The sequence below is a fragment of the Corvus cornix genome, chromosome 1A, assembly GCF_000738735.6.
Source record: "Corvus cornix cornix isolate S_Up_H32 chromosome 1A, ASM73873v5, whole genome shotgun sequence".
NCBI classification, from domain to species: Eukaryota; Metazoa; Chordata; class Aves; order Passeriformes; family Corvidae; genus Corvus; species Corvus cornix.
The window spans coordinates 65,272,294-65,291,423 of record NC_047057.1 but is presented as its reverse complement, the minus strand read 5'-3'; the positions used below and the strand labels follow the sequence as shown (position 1 = coordinate 65,291,423).

Here is a 19,130-nt window from a genome sequence, read left to right as displayed (position 1 = left end):
GCACAAGGCTTTATACCACTTAAGTCCTGAGGTTAAATGTTACTTCAGTGATGCATAAAATTTGTATTGACTATCTGCCCTGCACTGAGTTGAACCCATTCATGAATAAGCCTCACAGTACCACTGTGAGATAGAGAATTATGGTCTCCATGTAACAAGTAATAAAACTGAGCCCCAAAGGGCTTATGTAACCACTTCAAGTCCTACAGGAAGTGTATAGTAGAACCAGTAATGAAGCCCAGCTAACCTGACCTGCCATCCTTCCTATTTGGACACCCCTGCACCTGGTATCCTTTCACTATCTTCTGTTATCAACAGCTATACACTCTTTATGTACAGTTTCAACCATCAAATTCTCTTGCAAAGAAACTTAAAACACAGCTGATGTGACCTGTGAATCCTTCTCGTCCGTAAAGAGCGACATGAGACACAAGGCACAAAGGCAGCACAAACAGCACCAGATGGCCTTCGTAACTGGAGCAAGTCAGCACAAAGTGACAACAGGGAGAGCTGTTGTTGTGACCTCCCTTTCTATTTTTTTGCATAATGTTGAGAGGAAGACTATGCAGATCTTTCTGTACTACAGAGAGGAGCTGCTGGTAGAGGGCAATCAGTGCTTTGCCTTTTGTAATCTTGCTCAACATCTCTTTGATTTCCTTTAGTAAATGTCAGGTCACATGTTGACTGCTTGCATTCTAAAGCTAAAGTATAAATCATCTTCTCAAGTGACAGAAACTGTCATTTCTCCTTGCAAAATATTTTTCTAACTATGTCTTATGTAACTGTTACAGTTGTTGACATTTTTCTTAAAAGCCCTGTTGGTTTGACACTCAGGATTCAGTATAAAGCTATAGACTGGGATAGAGAATTCTTCTGCCTTTGCTTGTATCTCTTTGCTTTCTCATGAGCCGAAGAAAGAAATATTATGCCACTCTGAGTCATGCTGTAGAAAGGTGTTTTATTTTTAATATCATTAGAATTTTAAAAGAAGGAGAAAGATAAACCTTAGCATAGTGAAACCAAGAGTTAATATGCTTCAATTATAGAAAGTGGCTATTAAATTTTGATGGGATGCTATGACTGATACTTCAAATAAAATGTTGATGTGGCAAAGTGGGGAGTGTCGATAACAAGTTGAATACTAGAGAAAGGCTGTTGATTTTTATGGAAAATATATATATAAAAAATACATGATCCTTAACCAAAGATGTTCTTGTGGAGATATCCATAGGAAAAAATCAGAGTAGAGACTTCTTATGTCTGTCTTGGCTTGTGTCTACAAGAATGCAGCCCTATATAGCTGTGTCTTGGCACAGATATAGGCTGAAAGTACTTGCCCACGTGAGATGTTTTACTGTGCCAAGCTTAAGGATGATACTGATTCCTGCCTCGCTTAAGGGTGATACTCTAGCATTATTAATCTGCTTTCCCTCTGCTCTTTCATGCCTGCAGAAGAAACTGTTGATACGTCTTCCTGACAGGTCTTTCTCAGAAGAAACAGCTGCAAAATGTGGAATCAGTTGTGTGAAATTACTGCTGGCAAGGCCTTTGACCTTCGACTGCTGCTGGATCCAGATGAGTGATCAAAGAGAGTACTTTTGCAGGTATTTCATGTCTTCACCTGTACTAATCTCACTTTAATGAGAAGTAAATTATTCTGGAAAAAGAAGTTCAAGAAACACTTGTGTTCCTTCTGAGGGAATGAGAGTGATCTGGAATGCCAGGAGTTTGGTCTTGAGTGGGCCCATTAATCCTACTGCATCCAAGTCCGATTTTTTAGTTAAATTTTAAGCAAGCTAGAGACCTTTATGTTAAATGCAAGATATTTTAAGACACGTTTAGGACTCTGAAGATACACTAGATGTCTGTATTGACACAGTTTTCATCTCTCAAAACCAGCATTGTTTGGTTAAGTATCCTCTGGCTGTCACAGAACATTGCTGAATGTAGAAAGGGAAGTCAGATCTTGATCTAAACATCTCTGCTTTATAATGAGATACTGTCTAATAGCCTTCACAGCAAACAGTTAAACTCAATACAGACACATGCTAGAAGGGGCACTTGGCCTGTTAAGAGAAGGAGTGAAAAGTGCCCTCCTCATCCCCATGACTGAAGGCCAGACTCCCCACTGAGTTTAGAGCAACCTACCTGGCATCTGTGGCATCTCATGATCATGACTCAGGGTTTACAGAATCACAGTTCCCTTCTTGTCAAAGCCAGAACTAGGATATAGTCCCTGTGAAACAGGTGCCCTGTGTCAGTCTAGGTACTTAAATGATCTTAGCGCTGAAGATGCCCAAAGCTGGTTCATGGGCATTACAAACTTGTTTTCCTCAGCACATAGAGGAGGAACACAATATTTTACAGGTATGGAAGTGAAGCACAGCTGTCTATTTTAAGTGGATATTTTAAGATGCATAACCTCAACAGATAGGGGTAGATCTTTAAAAGCTTTCAGTGTGGGTCAGCTTGTGACATTTTCAGGGAGACTGACAGCCAAGTTGCCGTTCGCTTTTGAAAGTCTGATGAGTTATTTTAGCATCTAAAGAAGCCAGAAGGACTGAATTTATTTTTCTGAAAACTTGACCCAGGTATTTGCCCAAGATTATGAAGGAAATACGTAGTCCAGTTGGTAAATTAATCCAGCTCACTTAAATTTCTGAATACCCAGAGGACCTTCCTCTCTCACACCTTGCTTACTTTTCTGTTCCAAAGATTCTTTTGCTGAGTACTTGGAAGGCAATGCAGCTCTTCTGTGCTAATTAAATCTTCCTTTCTCTTGCTGCCACTCTTTCCAACAGAGTGGAAATCCCAACAGGACTGTCAAAGAGTCCTGTTCTGCATATTAGGCCATACTGAGTCTGGAACCCTAAAGTCTCCAAAGGCTTACTGGATAATCTCTTTTTAAGACCTCTGTTAGTATCAGTTATCTCAAATTGCAAACCACTGTCAAGTCTCAGGAATCTGCAAGAGCAGGTCTCCCCAGTCATTAGATAAAACAACTTGAAGAGAAGGCTCTGGGGAGACCTTAGAGCCCCTTCCAGTGCCAAAGGAGATCCAAGAGAGCTGGAGAGGGACTTTGGATAAGGGCTTGGAGTGACAGGAATAGAGGCAATGGCTTCACACTGACAGAGAGCAGATTTAGATTGGATATTGGGAAGACATTCTTCCCTGTGAGATTGGTGAGACCCTGGCACAGGTTGCCCAGAGAGGCTGTGGCTGCCCCATCGCTGGAAATGTTCCAGGCCAGGTTGGACAGAGCTTGGAGCAACCTGGGATAGTGGAAGGTGTCCCTGCCCATGGCAGGGGCTGGAACTGGATGATCTTTGAGGTCCCTTCCAACCCAAACCATTCTGTGATTCCATGATTCAATACCCCAGGAGATCTGCAAAGAAAAGGAGGATGATTGAAATTTATGGCTGGAGCAAGAAGTCAGAGGGAGCATTACCCCACTGTTTGTTTTAAGAAGTTTTTAAAAGGAAAACTATTTTTCACTGACAGGTTGTTTGAATGATTGAATACACTGTGAGCTCAGTATTTGCAAGGCCTAGAGGAACACACTGATTTTCTGCTGGAAGATTGCAGTCTTCAGCCCTCTCAATATGAAGAACATTGGACCCTGGCTTTCTTGCTGATGTTTCTAAAATGAACTTTAATCAATCTTGAGAAAGGACTTTCATAACCTGAATTATGGCCCCCAGTACTAGATCTTTGATAGGAGAGTGAGCCTAGCAGTACTGATTTTCTCATGCTCAGCATTTATTCTGCTATTTTTTGCCACTTGTTAGGAATGTGTATTTTAAGAAAACCTCAGTTTAGGAAGTGCCTTTTCCCAGCAATTTTTCTGTGTTTAAGTGGAACGTTTTTACATCATTCACATATATTTTTCCTCATTTTGAAGTAAATGATTTTTTTTAGGAACTCCTGGATTCTGAAATCTAAAAATGGAAACTTCCTTCCCTCTCCAAGTATGACACAGCATTTGTCAGTCGCACCAGATGGGGAAGATGAGCCAAGAAAGCAGCATAGATAGTCAACCAATTTTATTTATTCATTTTGATGTTTTTCTGTGAGGAGGCAAATGTACTTTTTGACTCAATGTAGTGTTTTAAGTCCTGGCTTGTCTGTTTAGAAGAACTTAAGAGTTGGTTTTAATAAAACAGACTGGAGAGATTAGAGAATTTGGAGCCTTTCTGAGAGAACAGCAAATACCTGAAAGGGGCTGCCTTCATTTTTGGCCAAGAAATCCGATGGGGAGTGCTAAAAAACACCCCATAGCTGAAAACAAAATTTTCCTTTAGTGCTCTTTGTGCATTGTGGTTTATTTGCTGCAGAAAAGATTCTGTACAGTGCTGATTCTCCAAAGCAGATGGCAAACAATGATTAACCAGTTCCTTGCAACTGCTCACTAATGAGCAGACACCAAGTTGAACTAGTTATTCATATTGAATTAAGCTTAAAAAAAATCATTTAGTTATGAGCATAAATGTTCTCATCTAAATGGAAACTTTCCCAGAATCGTGCACTTGGGGCTGGATGGATATCTTCAAGCATATTTCTAGTGGCAGAGGGTATGAAAAAGTAAATGATAGTAGAATATGATTGTAGTTCTTAATGTAATTTAAAATTATTCCATTGTAAGTGAAATACTGATGCATAAGGGCGGGACCTCTGATCTACGTGCATTTGCAAGCCTGTCCTACACAGCAGTAAGTGTCTTGTGTGGCTGCTGAGTCTTACTATGCTGTCTAAAGCTTCTTTTAAGATTTGAGTGGAAGCAGTGCTCTAACAGTAGTATCAAGGATTTTAGATTTATGGCATTAAGAGCTAATGGGAAGCACATTTGCTGTACATTCACATTCCTAAGCTGTTCTACTCACAGCACTTCAAGGCCAAGTGAGGCCTAGGATAGATGAAATTTTTAAAAAAATAAAATAAATAAAATTAATATTGATAATTTGGAAATGGTGTAAATACTGTCATCAGTGAGATCATGATGAAACAGCTGTGTAGGAAGCAGCTCAGCAGAAAAGGATCTGGGGGTCCTGATGCACCCACCAGCCGTGTGCAAGCTGCATCCAGGGCTGCACGAGCAAAAGCACAGCTCAGAGCAGTGATCCTCCCTCTAAACAGCACTTGTGAGACTGTGTTAGAATCACAGAATGCTTTGGGTTGGGAGGGACCCTAAAGCTTATCTCATCCCAACCCCCTGCCATGGGCAGGGACACCTTCCACTAGACCAGGTTGCTCAGAGCCCCATCCAACCTGGCCTGGAACACTTCCAGGGATCCAGGGGCAGCCACAGCTTCTCTGGGCAACCTGTGCCAGGGCCTCACCACCCTTACAGGGAAGAATTTCTTCCCAATATCCCTGCCCTCTGTCAGTTTGAATCCAGTCCCCCTTTTCTTGTCCCTCCAGGCCCTTATAACTAAGTAGTCTTTCCCTGTCTGTCCTGTGGGCTTTCTTTAGGTACTGGGACATTTAGGTCACCCTGAAGCTTCCCTTTTCCAGGCTGAACAATCCCAATTCTCTCAGCCTTTCTCCACAGCAGAGCTGCTCCATCCCTCTAATCAATGCTGTGTCCAGTTTGAGAGCGCCCTTGTTCAGGAGAGAGACCAGCACTGTGAGACCACACATGCACTGACCCAGGCAGGACCACCAGGCTCCTCAGAGCTGGGCCACGTGGCAAGCACAGAGAAGCTGGGAGAGCTGGGTCTGTCCAGGCAGGGAAGAGCAAGACAGAGGGGAGACCTGCAGTGCTGCCAGCAGCTGCCTGATGACAGGGTGGGAGGGTGGAGCCTGGCTCTTCTCTGAGCTGCGCAGCAATAGAACAAGGGCCGTCAGCCATAAGCTGGAACAAAGGACATTCCAGTCAGATCAAAGGAAAATCTTTTAACCAAAGAATGGTCAAAGGTTGGGATAGGTGCCCAGAGAGGTTGTGGGTTCTCCATCCTTAGAGGTGTCCAAGATTCAATTGGGTGTGTGCTTCAGCAACCTGATTAATTAGACCTGCTTCGAACAGGTGGTTGGATGGGATGCTTTCAGGGTCCCCTTACAACCTGAATTATTCTGTCATTCTTTGATTTTTTCACAACAAGGACTAAAACAAAAAAAATATTGCAGACTTGGACCACTGAAAGATCAAAAAGGAGCAACTTAAGTTCCTTAAGGAGAATTAATAGTACTGTACATCTGCTTGTTCACCTTCTGGCATCAAAGAGGCAGGAGTTTATGTAATGAATAGTTACCTCAGCATTTTTCTGTCTGGCTGTGCCTAAAAGGAAATCACAGCTTCGCTACATGATAACAAAATTCTTACTGACTTCAGGAGGGTCTGAATTCTGCCAGCTTGAATGGGCATCACTGGAGGGCTCTTTAAAGTCAGATAACAGTTTTAATGTGGAGAGAACTTCAGAGAATAGTTCTGAGTTTTTCTGAAAGTGTATTTCACAACATCAGATTCCGTTAGCATGTACACATTAATTTGTGCTAGTATTGGAAACAAACAAACAAACAAAAGGTATTTCTCTCAGCTTTGAACCTGTGTTCCTGTAAGCGCAAGTATTTAATTGAGTTGCTGAAAAAAACAAGGGAAAATTGCAGGGAAGAAAAGCTTCCCTATGATCACCAAGTAAGAAAATATTTCCAAGCTTTGCATAATGTTGGCCAGCTCTGACATTTAGACGGCTCATCTTACAGAGAAAGACTGTAAAAAATCAAAACTTTATCAAGTGAGCTTGCTTACACCCTGAAAAAGCCTGGTTTTTACAGCCAGGATAAAAACATACGAACTGCAGTATACAGTGCCCTGGTAGGGCATATGTTCTTTTACTGCATTTGTGACAAGGGGGAAGGGGTTTTGACATTGCTTAGGCTGGCTTTATGCAATGGCACTTGGCAGCAGAGCATATATAGCCCTGGTACTCTTATGTTTGGATGATAAAAAATGTCCAGGGTATGTTTCCTTTTCTTATCTAACCAGCCTGTTCTACTTCATAATGTTGTATATGCTAGTGATTACAGCATTTTTAATTGTCTGGATTATGTGTGAGTACCAATAATGATAAATTCACACTGGAGTCTACTTGGCCCATAAAAATTTTATGCAACTCTGAGGAAAAGTTACTGTTATTAAAGAAACATTTTGGAAGCCAAGGTGCCTGCTTCCACAGCCCAGCCTTAATCCTTTAATGCACTCAGTGTTTTGGATGAGTGCAGGTGTACGTGGTCCACGAATATTTAAGAACAAAAATACTGCTTATGCAGTAGAGGCTAATTTCTGGAAAATAATGGCTGCAGAACCATTTGGTAATTTTCTACCCTGCCCTTCCAAAAGAACAGTCTGGATCTGAGGAGTGTCTGTCACATGTTATTACCAATTCCAGTGTTTGGCATTTGTGGTGATTTTATGCTAATATTAATGATACATTTATGGTTTTCTTCCTCATACATTTTAGCCCCCAGAACTTGTTTTCTTGGCAGTGTTTTCCCTGTAGTCATGAGGGATTTTTACATATTTGTAGAGAATCTGAGACAATGCATTTGTCCAGTAGCTGGAGTATTAAAAAGCAAGAAGCATAAATCTTGCAGTTCTGAGGACTGGTAATACTGCTTTTAGGATTTGGTAAGACCTTTTTTTTAATGGAACACTTACATGCTTGTATGTGAATCCATTACATGACATACACCATGGTTAGCAACAGCTTTTGTGTGTCATGGCACAGGTTCCCATACACTCCTGACAGTTTATGCATATTCATGAGATCCATGACATTTTCCTGCATCTGCTCTTATCACAGATTTCATTTCAAAGCAGCACTTCATTGATGTAGTACACTGACACATTTTACATATAATTGCTTTTCATCTGGTTGCATGATTATTTTGTGACACCTAGTGGATAAATTGATAGTGGTGCTGATTTAAATTGCTTCTGTTTCTTTTATTCTCCTGATAAAAGTTCTGGCTGGAGACTCAATTCACATCACAACACATAAACTCTCTTGCTTTCTAACATTCTTGTCTTTTTTCCCCCTCTTTAACTTTGTTCATGGAATAACTTGCTCATAGGTGAACAAATACCCAACTCCAATCGAGGAAATTCCAAGAGTCCCAAAATAATGCAAGGTAGTAAACGTTTGAAGATGTCATGGTATTGTTTAGTCAGGCTCCCTATCTGTGCAGTCTGCGATCTTCACACAAGAACTTCTTCTACTGTATCAACTTTTTCTGAGGTGTGCTTCAAGCATGCAGTTCCATTAAGAACCAAATGTGCAATGCATAAAGTAAAAGATTGTAAAGAAGTACTTGTACTTATTACCCTATGAGAACTCTTAGAAATATCTGTTCCTTTTGTGTTCTTAGAGAATGAACTCTGACAAATAATTAAAATACTATTCTATACACACAAAAATATTTACATGAAGAGTCTAGAAATGCCTTAAATGCATGACCTACTTTCACAACTAAGATATGTCTTTCGAAGTATATCTTAAGTTACATGTCATGGATTCTGTGCCTAAAACTTATTTCTCCAACAGGAAAATATTGAAATACTGTCCAGTGTGTTTGCTACCAATGCTGTGGGATAGAAAAGCAGGTACTTCTACATGGCTCTTACTTTTTGTGTTGATAAGGGGAAGGGAATCAATTATTTCAGTTGCACCAAGTCTGCTTGCTGTATTTCTGAGTTGACACTAGTAATGTGCATGTTTCTGTCTTCAGAGAAGGTGTAATCTGCTCCTGGCAGGGCAGATCTTAAATTCTGAAATCTGTCATCCCTGAGCAGGCACAGAACAATAGCTTACATGATAGCTAAGATAGAATTTAGTAGTTTTTAAATAGGAGCTAAGAGGAACCATAAGGCAGATGAATTTGGAGCTAAGAGGTTATGTATTTTTCATATGTGGGGAATTGGAATGGAGCTGTGCACAGGACATGAAGAAATTGATTCTAAAGACCACCTACAAGATTTTAGGTTTCAGCTTGTTACTCTTCAGAGAAAATGTGTTGCATATTTTGACTCCCAAGAGGCTTCACAATCAGAAAATGTAATACTGAGCTGTGTTTTTAATACCAACTGACAAGGCACTCTTTCCCTGTGCTTTTCCTGGTTGCTCCTCATAACAGTTCTCTTGTGACTTCCATTTATGTAAAATTAGGGCCTGTAGCAACAGCATCATGAATAATGGACACAGAGAGTCGAACACACCGTGGAGCTCTGGCAAAGATCTGCTCGCTCGCTACCACTGCTTCAGCCCCATCATGAATGTTTAACCAGTGAAAGCTTTAGTCTCAGGTACAAAAACTTACACTAGAATCCACCTGTGGAGAGCCCTGGTCACCTGAGAAAAGAGAAGGTTGTGTGGAGCTGAGCACAGGCAGTGCTGTGTGTCTGAGCCCCAAGCCCCGAGCCTGGAATTCAGGAGGAATTCTCTTGTTGCAGCGAGTGCCATGCTCCAAAAGCCTTCTCCCCCTCAGCACACAGGCACAGCTGGGCAGAAGGGCCCTTGTGGTGAAAATGGCAATTTTCAGTGGTTCCCCCCTTGCTGTTTGAAGACTTGTGTAAAGCTGGGCTGGGTAAGGGTGTGCGTAAGCCTCTTGGCAGTGTTGTTGGAGTGCTCTGGATGGAAAATAACTGGTCAGAGCAGAGGCAAAGTCATCGTGACAAAGCACAAGTGTATGCTTCTGAAATCATAACACAAGTTGAGACGGGATCCCATCCCAGGGTGATAACAAAGCTGTTATAGTGCACAGGGGTCTGTGCTGGTGACCAAAGAAAAACAGTCACTAAAAGGAAACAGGGAACTCTGTAACTGGCAGTGTCATTAACGGCAAATTCCTGGAGGTCCCCTGACAGGGACACAAAAATGCCTAACAGGGTCAGTAACAATACTTGCTCTTGCAAATGGGCTTGTCTGATCAGGTCTATATCCTCACACCCTCCCCGAGCCCCAAAAGTAACCAGAAACAAACTGCAGCCTGGGTTTGCAATGCCTGTACAAATGCTTTCTCTGTGTTAATGCATGTGGACTTCCGGGACTCTGCTGGCTGACTGTCAGGTCGAACCAAGCCCACTGGCTCAACCCCAGACCCCAGAACATTGTTCTGCAATGGAAATTAATTTTAAGCTTCTAACAATATTTTAAAACAAAGATACCACACAGAACAGTGATTTCATGCCAGTTTTCCATATAATGTTATTCACAATTTCAAAACCTGCAGGCTCTAAAGTGATCATCACAAATGGAACAGTTTGTAAAGGATGGATTTTGCTTGTCTGCCATCATATAAAGCTCCTTCTTCATTAGCACTCAAGTAACTTTATCATGTTTGTGATGATGGCAAATGTAAGGGTGCATTGATGTAAATACAGAATTTTAGGCTAAATCCATGTGACACTAGGTTATTCGGAGCTTTGACCTACTCCTGGATCCCAGACCACTAATTCACCCACTCCTACTTGTCAGCTGCTTGATCTCACTAAGGGCTAAAATTTAAAATGAAAGCCTTATGGGAGAAAGGCCAGAAGCCATTTTTCTACCAACTATAATTATTGGCACGGCTGCATTCTGCAAAATGAATTTTAGTTTCTTGTTGAGGCTTACCCTGACAGATATTCCCTCTTGGTGCTTAATTAAGTTAGGACTTGCACATACTAGTTTATTGCATGTCTTTTTAAAGAAAAACAATTTCAGAGTGAAAATCCAGTTTTCCCAAAAAGGAATTAGTGGATTGAGATTGGGAAAGGCATTTTTAAAGAAGATGTGGCTCTGTTTAATTTTCCCTAGCTTATATAAGGAACTGAAAAAAATAGCTCTTTCTCAGTGTTGTCACGTAGGTTAGGTGTGACACTGTATGAATTGCACATATTAAAAAGCCAAATCCAGTTGACTTAAAATTCAGATGGCTTCAGAAATTAAGATTCTCTGTGTAGTAAAGGCATTTTCCATCCAAAAAGAATTTAAAATATCACTCAATTCCTTGTGAGATGGCTGAGTATTTAGCTGGAGAGACTGGAAGACTGTGATCCTGACTGTGCTCTGCATCATTGATTGTGCCCAGCTTTCATTTTCACAGGGCTTGAGGGGAAGTGGGAAAGGTGCAGTTTTGGAGAGCTGGACATCACATATCAAGTCAAAGATGAGGGTGTTCAGTTTAAGAGTCCAGTTTTGTGTTCAGAGATGTTAAAGCAAATCCAGGTGATAACCTGAGTTAGGTAAGCTCAGGTCTTTCAAATATAAGGTCCATTGTTCAACATCCTAAAACTAGTGAATCTTCGTGGAGGTTGTCATTAACATTTCATTTTTGTGTGAGTTGCATGAATACAATCCTCCCAGGAGCGTGGAGATAACTGAGGAATGTTTAGGAAATACTGTAAGAGAGGCATTCTATGCCCCTTTTACTGTCTCTATGTTCCAAGAGAAAATAAACCTGACACATTCTCTTTCCTCTTTTCCTAATAAAAAGTGATCCCTAATTTGTCACTGCTTCATCTCCTCTTGCTGGGACCATCTCCAAGGTAATCCAGCCCTTGCACTTCTGCTTTTACACATGATAAGATAGCAAGAGTACCTGTAACATTTGTTTTTCCTAAGATGTACCTCACCTGATGGATTTGCCATTTCCACACAGGTTTCACCTCCCCTGGACTCTGGACTTGCCCTGATTTCTGGGCTTTAGGATCTGGTGGTGGTCATCTCTGCCATGGAGAGCTCAGGGATACAGTGGGGGCAAGCACAGCAGCTTGGCTGGGAAGTCAGGAGATGGAAAGATTGTGCCAGGAAAACAGGAGATTGATCTGTAAGTCCTACAAAACTAATAGCTTGTAATACACTGAACAGTTCTGTGGTGCCTTTCAGAGCTTTTTTTTTTTAAATATATCTCCTTAAATGTTTATTTGCTTAAGATCACAAGTGCAACATACAGAGCTGCCAGTGCTTAGCCCTGGTTTAATTTCTGTATTTGTGGAAGCTTTGAGACATTGAGTGTTTCATCATTCCCTGGAATGCCAGCTTTTGTGGCTTTCTAGCATTCAGAGCAGTACATAAGCAAAACACAGACATAAATGCAATAGAAAAATAACTATTTTGTCAGTGTAGGTACTGCAGTTCACGTAATCAGAAGACATGATCCACCTCCAAGAAAAATGAGGTGTATTTTTGATGGAAAACCGTCTTGTCCCTAATGCAGTCCCTTTTGAAGCATGTTTAACATTCCAGGCATTTCACAGCAGAAGTGAAATGCTAACATACACCTATAGAACATGTCTGTGGTGATGCAGAGCACCTTTGGTGCACACCCAGCCTGTGGATCTGCTGCTCGTCAGACCTCCCTACACCCAGTCAGGGAGTTAGAGCAGCTGTCACTAAGCACATTCCATTTTCTGATAACCACTGTAAAACTTTTCTGGAAGGTCGTTTCTATGGAGGAATTTCCTTGACTTTGACATGGTTCCACACAAGGGTGAGGAAGTTCCTGTGCAGGTCTGGCTGGTAGGCAGGCTGCAGTATGTGAGATGGACTTACTTAAGCTGATGTAGACATTTAGCCAGAGAGTTCTGACTTGTTTCACAGCTGCTCCTTTTTCCCAAATACTTGCAAACCGTTCAGTAATGACAATGGCTTCACTGAATACATAAAACTATTTATTATAAAGAGCCATGTTGCACTGCCTGGGATGTTCTGTGTAATAAAGAAAGGATGAACAAAATTTACATAACTGATTTTAACAGATAATGAAAACAGTCATTGGCCCCTAAATTCTTTTTGATGTGTAAGCCTTCTACAAATCCAAAAGTGTCATTTTGAACTTCTGTGACTCATAATTTGTGCTGTATTGGATAATCAGGGCCTCCCTCAAAGCCACTGAGGCCAAGTGAGGGTGTACTGTTGATCTCAACAGTGTGTGAATTGCTCCTGTCCTTAAAAGAAATCTCTCTGATGAATCTGAGGGAAATGCTTTCCTGCAAAACTGTGCCTATGGTTTGTACAAAGCAGGACAGCACACCTGACTGCTCCAGCACGGGGGAACACCATGGATGAGCAAACGTCGTGGCCAAAGTTCACTACCCGTTTGTGCTTTATCACAACGGACAGAGCAATAAACTTGTTCCCCTAGTTACAGCCTGGCCTCACTAATGGCCAGGTGAAGATGTGAGCAAGCTGCTGGGCACAGCTAATGCTCTGCAGCTGAGACAGACAGACACTTGTGCAGAGGAGGAGCCCTCCTGAACTGAATCTTAGAACATCCTGTGCATCTCCTCTGAGTGGAGGAGGAGGCTATGGAGGTCTGGTCCTGTAAGTTTTCCCCCATTGTGCCTGCCTGAAGTTCTGGCAGAATCTGTCCTGTATTATTAAATTACAGGAAAGTTTCACAACTGGGGAAAGAGCTGTTGTTTGCCATTTTAGAAGCAACTGTATTTAAGTAATGAGTGAGATCATGAGTACATGTTGTATTTCCTGGGAGTCACAACATCTGTGTTTGTAGAGTATTTTTTGCTTCTTGAAGTTTGCATGCTATTTGAAGGCAGTGTGTCATTTTGGTTATATATAGTTAAAAATATATTTTAAAATACACTGTGTGAAATGTATCACCCATAGATCCAAGGAAACTGAATCCTTCCCTCCTCTAAGTAATCTCTACCTGAAATCTCCAGGAAAGTTACCTGCCATGATACTGCTTTGGCACAACCTTGCCCCAGAAGAAGGGTGTGGCAGTTTTGCTGCTGATCCAGGCCCTGCTGAATTTGGTCAGGAGGCTTCCCTTGGCTGCTGTGTCCACCCTGGCATATCCTCAGCCATTTCCCCCACAGTGCTCTTCCCAAAAATGTTTGTGACGTTTTCAATCGTGAATCTGTAGGAGCAGAGTGGGGACTGTGCATCACTTAGGAAGCCATGAGACAGTCACTGCATGCAGAGAGATTGGAAACTATTGGTCTGGCCTGCATCCAGACCCCAGACCTTGCTGGGGAATGTCCCTTCCTTGGAGAGCCTCAAGCCCTCTTCTTCCCTGATAATCACAGTGCACTCCAAGAGCACACACCCAGGGCATTTCCTTCTTCCTGGCAGCCAGGGAGGCTTAGCCTTTGTAAATCCTCACGAGGTTTTGGGGGGAAGTACCTTGAAATTGCAAAATGCTTGTTCTGTGCTGTCCCAGTCTGTTCATTAGTAAGGCTTTTAGTTACGTAACAACCCTGCTTTAAAACTGTCTGCTCTCCTGTAACATCACAGAAATAGGAGACTCGGCCCCCTGCCTTTTGCAAAGTGACTGCTGAGGTACTTATTAACATCAGTTCCAAGACATTTTTCGGTGAGCAGTGAGAGTTGGAATATGGAAATGTCATATTTTTCCTAGTATTCAACAGTTGTTAAACTAGAAACATAACTCTTGCCAGATAGTTATTTCTTGTGCCTGTCGTCTTCATAGAAGGAAAACGAACGTGCATTTTTCTTCCATTAAGTATTTTAAAGTTCATCCTTGTTTGGTGACCTAGTCAATTAAAATAAGTTTATGAGCAGCTTGTGAGAGCAGAAGACTAATTAATTTTAGGTGTTAGATAAAGCACATTATTTTCCGTTTTTGTCTGCTAATGAGTATTACTAATACCCATAATAACAGATCTTACAGAAAATAGTGTTACACAGAGTTTATGGTACTTTACAAATAATTATCTCAATATCATTATGAATTAACAAACTGCTACTTTTGTGGGAAAACATGCATTAAGGCAACATTATATTAGCACAGCACCTAGAGAAAAGAATCTCTAATATTATTTTCATAGAAAATAAGAGCATCTTTCAGAAATGGTTCATTAAAGTTCACCATTTTTTTGACGGGGATGAACATTTTCCAGTATCCCACCTAGTATTGCCCCCAAAAGTGTAAGTGAACTCCAGATATATTAAAGACAGGCAGTGTACATCCCTAGAACATACTCCAGAATGTTGTTTTTCTTTGGATCTATATTTCTGTCTCTTAGAGTCACTGAAGTCATCTGTAAGTGTAGGTTCTTCATCCAAAATTCCCTTTCACTGGAGTTGGTTCGATCTGTGGGGTAGTTTGGGCTTTTCACTACTGCGAATGCATCCTTTTAGAGCCAGACTGGTTCTTTGAACTGCTTTCACTGGACCATCCAGCATAAAGAGTTGCTATTCTGAAAGGTTACATTGTTTTTATCCTACCACTATAAAGTAGATGCTTACAAAAAGTCTCACTTTGAAGTCACACAATGCTCAGCTTTTCTCTGATTATATTATGTAATGCTGTTCTACTGATATAAGCACAGGGTTTATTTTACACAGAAACCACTTTCTGAGAGGTGACTGTGCAACACACCCAGTCCTGCTGGAACTGCACAGAATTTTAGCTCCACTTCAAATTCTTGGCTCTTAGGAAAAATACTGAGATCTCTGATTTCACACATAAAGAACTTGTTTATTTTTAAATAGTTTATCTAAAAAACAGAGGTACAGGGTAGGGGTGTTTTTTCAGAGGATTATTGGGAGAGTAATTGACTGTGCCAAAAAGATGGTACACAGAAAATGCTGAGATTTAAAACCCTTAAGTACATAGAGAAGACTATCAGGCTTTCTGCTAGAGAGCTTTCCAAAAGGGTTCTTCATAGTGGTTAAGAGTGGCTTCTGGTACCAGTTTTGGGTTTTTTTTACATTGATGAGATGTTGCAGTCTCTCAAGGTATTCCTTTGATATGGTCTAGAAAGAATATCATCCTGTTTGGCCTACAAGGGCTTTGAGGTTCCAAGAGGTGCAGTTCAGGGTTGGACAGTGTTTCCTTCCTTGCAGTGATCTCAGCATGGTCAGAGTTGCACCTGTCCTGTTTTGTCCAGCAAATGGCACCATGTGCAGCTCACAGCAACCAATGACCTCTTTCTACGTGGTCTCAGGCCACTACAGTGAAATGATGTTCAGTTGATGGCGTAACATTGTCCTTTATAGATCAGCACATTGATATCCAGTTTGGTCAGATATCTGCATTCCCCTTCCTTCTCTGCTTTGTTTAAAAATGTTTGTTCCTTGAAGGTGAAGTACCTGATACCTCTCTCTGCCTGTCTCTGCAATGCTCCTAACATTCAAGTTATAAAAATAATAAAAATAATAAAAAATTTATTCTCTTTTCACTGTACTTTTCTCTTGCCTGTCTCTTTTGAGTCGGGGTCCCTGTGGGCCGTGGTGTAATTGTGGTAGTAACAGGTGAATGGGAAAGCTGATGCTCTTCATGTTTCTCCTGGAGAAAGAAGCTGCTCCCTGCTTTTGCACATGCTCTCACCCACCTTACAATTGTTTCAGTGTGGAGTGAAATACAATTGAGACATGTGTTTTGTCTTGCTCCTCTCTTTTCAGGTCTCCACATTAGTGATGCCGAAAGCCAGGGCAGATGGCTTCCATCCCCCTGCAGTGTGACCAGCTGCCCTCAGGGTGAGATTTGCCGAGTGAAACAACTCTCTTGATCCATGTGGGGCTGATGGATGCAGCATTTATTGTGTTCTTTAATTAACTAGCAAAAGGTTAGTTCACTGATTAAGGTAGGGTGTTTGTTTTAAAAGTTTGCTTATTTATTAAAGTAGTGTTTATATTAGAATACAGACTGATATCTCAGTTATTCCCACTTCTTTAGATCTGCCCTGAATGGGAAGTGTTGCTGTTCATCAAACCAGGTGGCAGTGAATAACAAGCCCCTCAAATTCGAGTATAAGTTTGAGGTTACAGAAGCTAATGCTGTAGTGGCATTTCTGCCAATCCCCCTAACCGAGGTCTGTCTGGTACAGTGGCGTGTGTTTAATTTGGTCATCAGTTCAGGGCTGGGTTACTACTCAGTTAGGAGTGTTGCTGAGTAGGCCACAATTCCTCACAGTCTTGACAAAATCATTGCTCAGTCTTTGGGGTTTACCTGTGTGGAACCTGGGAAATTCACTTAGAGAACCTCAGCTCTTCCCCATTAGGATAATGGGGGAGTATCTGGAAGCATGTTAAACAATCCCTCTAAGTTAGCATCCATTCTAAGTCATAGTGATGCCTTTCCTGAAGTGACAAACTGGTTTGATAAGGTACAGTCATGTAGGAGCTGGAAGTACACAAGTGCAGTTATTAAAAATGAATGCTGTATCCTGTTTCCCTTGTGTATCTTGTCACTGACGTGACTTCACAAGTTGCAAATCTATTAAACATTTCAAACATGAAACTGGAGCTCATTAAGCAGAATGTTGACTGGTATATAGCAAACTGTTTCAAATTCAAGACTATTAACATTTGTCTCCCAAGTTTTTTGTCTTCTAGGTTGTCATCAAGCAATCCAGCTGCCTGGGAATACAGGCTGTGCTTCCTGTGATCAGAGTGTGACTGTCCTTTGGGGTGAGGTAGTAGGTTGTATAGTTTTAGGGCTATGCCCTGCCTGTCAGATAACTATACAATCTACTGTCTTTCCTGAAGTGGCTGTGATGTCAGCGCTGGATGTCTCTGAAAGACAACGCAGATATTTTTCAACTGTACCATTCTCTGGCTCTGTCTGCATGTTTGGTTCTTGTACACAAATGTCCTTGGAGTGTTTAGATTCCTGTATTTCCCATTCAGGCTCAAAAGCCATTTCCTTCTGGCATTTTCTGAGAGCAGGTGGGGTGTGAGTGCCAGGACACAGAGGTACAACCCAGTCCGCAATGGATTTCCTCACGCGCAGCTGTCTGGGACTGCCATGGGAGTGGCCACTTGGAAACAGCTGATCCATTTCTCCACTGTTTTCTGGCATTTGTCTTCATGTTAAACATCAAATGGCACTTTTGATTCAGCAGCTGTCTAAATCCACTTGGTGTAGGCTGTTTGAGAAACTACAAAGGGATGAGCTGGACAAAGCCCAAAGAGGATGTCTTCCAGTCAGTCGTGTTTTGCCCTGGAACTGGTAAATGCTTGAACCCTAAGTAAGAGGTCTCTTTAATCAGTTTTGGATGCTGATCTAACTTACTTTTTTATTACATATTGCTAGTTTGGGAGGGACAGTGTTTGCCACTGCAGTTCTCCTGTCTCTGAAGTCCCTCCACCAGTTCTGTCTGACTCCCAGGTAGGGCTGTGGGGAAGGGCTGAGAGGTCACACATGGCCTTTCTAAGGCTAAGAAATGTGTGGGCTGGAGAGTGATAAGGTAATTTACTTACAAATGGTGAAATGTTTCCTTCAGAAGATGCACGTGATGCTCTAACAGGATGAGGTAGTAGGTTGTGTGGTTTCAGGGTAGTGATTTTGCCCCAATCAGGAGATAACTATACAACCTACTGCCTTCCCTGATAGGCAGCATAACATCAGTGTCCTAATTCACAGAGAAACAAGAGCTAAAATACACTCCTCATATACTTCTGAGACCAGCAAAGTAAGTCTAGATACAATTGTCGCTATCCTGTCCCTAATAGCTCTAAATTTAGATTTTTAGTGTAGATTTTTGATAAGCGCCTGCAAAATAATTACTCTTTTTTAAGTCTTTATCATGAAAAAGTTAATTAAAGAAGTTTTATTTATTTCAAAGTTTGCCTGCTCTCAATCTGTTTCATTTTTGGTTCATTGAGTGGGATAAAGTTACTGGGAGAAATGATTCCAAAAATACTGCAAACTTGCATTCAGGAAGTTTGTATTTCCTTGACATCTAAGTTTGACTGCAACAAATTTTACTAGCAATGCACTGGTTTAGTTAACCTTACCTCTCCCTCAGGAATCTTGCAATGTTTTACAAGTAGTACTAGGTTAAGTCACACAACATTCTTCAGCAGGTAACCTTTATATTGCAAGGGAAAAGCTGTAACAGTGGAAATCAAGAATGAGAATTAAAAAATCAAAACCAGACATCTATTTAGTCCCTCAGTTTCTCATAACAGGCTCATTTCATGACATTTAGTGCCCCTGAAAGAATTCTCTGCTATCTAAAAAGCACAAATTGCATCTGAAAAACTATGGACAAAAAATGTTTGGTCATTAAAGATATTTTGAGAATATGAACTTCAGAGTCTTACAAGAAAAATCTGCAGAAGAAAGCGAATATGACAACAAGGTGCTGGGTTTGGTTGTAGACATAGAAATTGTTCTCCCACATGCAAAGTGTACCCAAAAATAGGAGTCTGTAAACCTTAAGG

At 41.3% G+C, this 19,130-nt stretch overlaps 1 long non-coding RNA gene across 1 annotated transcript; it reads left to right on the top strand.

The window, feature by feature from the left end:
* Window positions 1–5,385: 5,385 nt before the first annotated feature.
* Window positions 5,386–18,843, top strand: LOC120411892. Its single transcript, XR_005604464.1, has 2 exons — window positions 5,386–11,802; window positions 16,365–18,843. It is a non-coding gene; the product is annotated as an uncharacterized LOC120411892 (long non-coding RNA).
* Window positions 18,844–19,130: the final 287 nt, after the last annotated feature.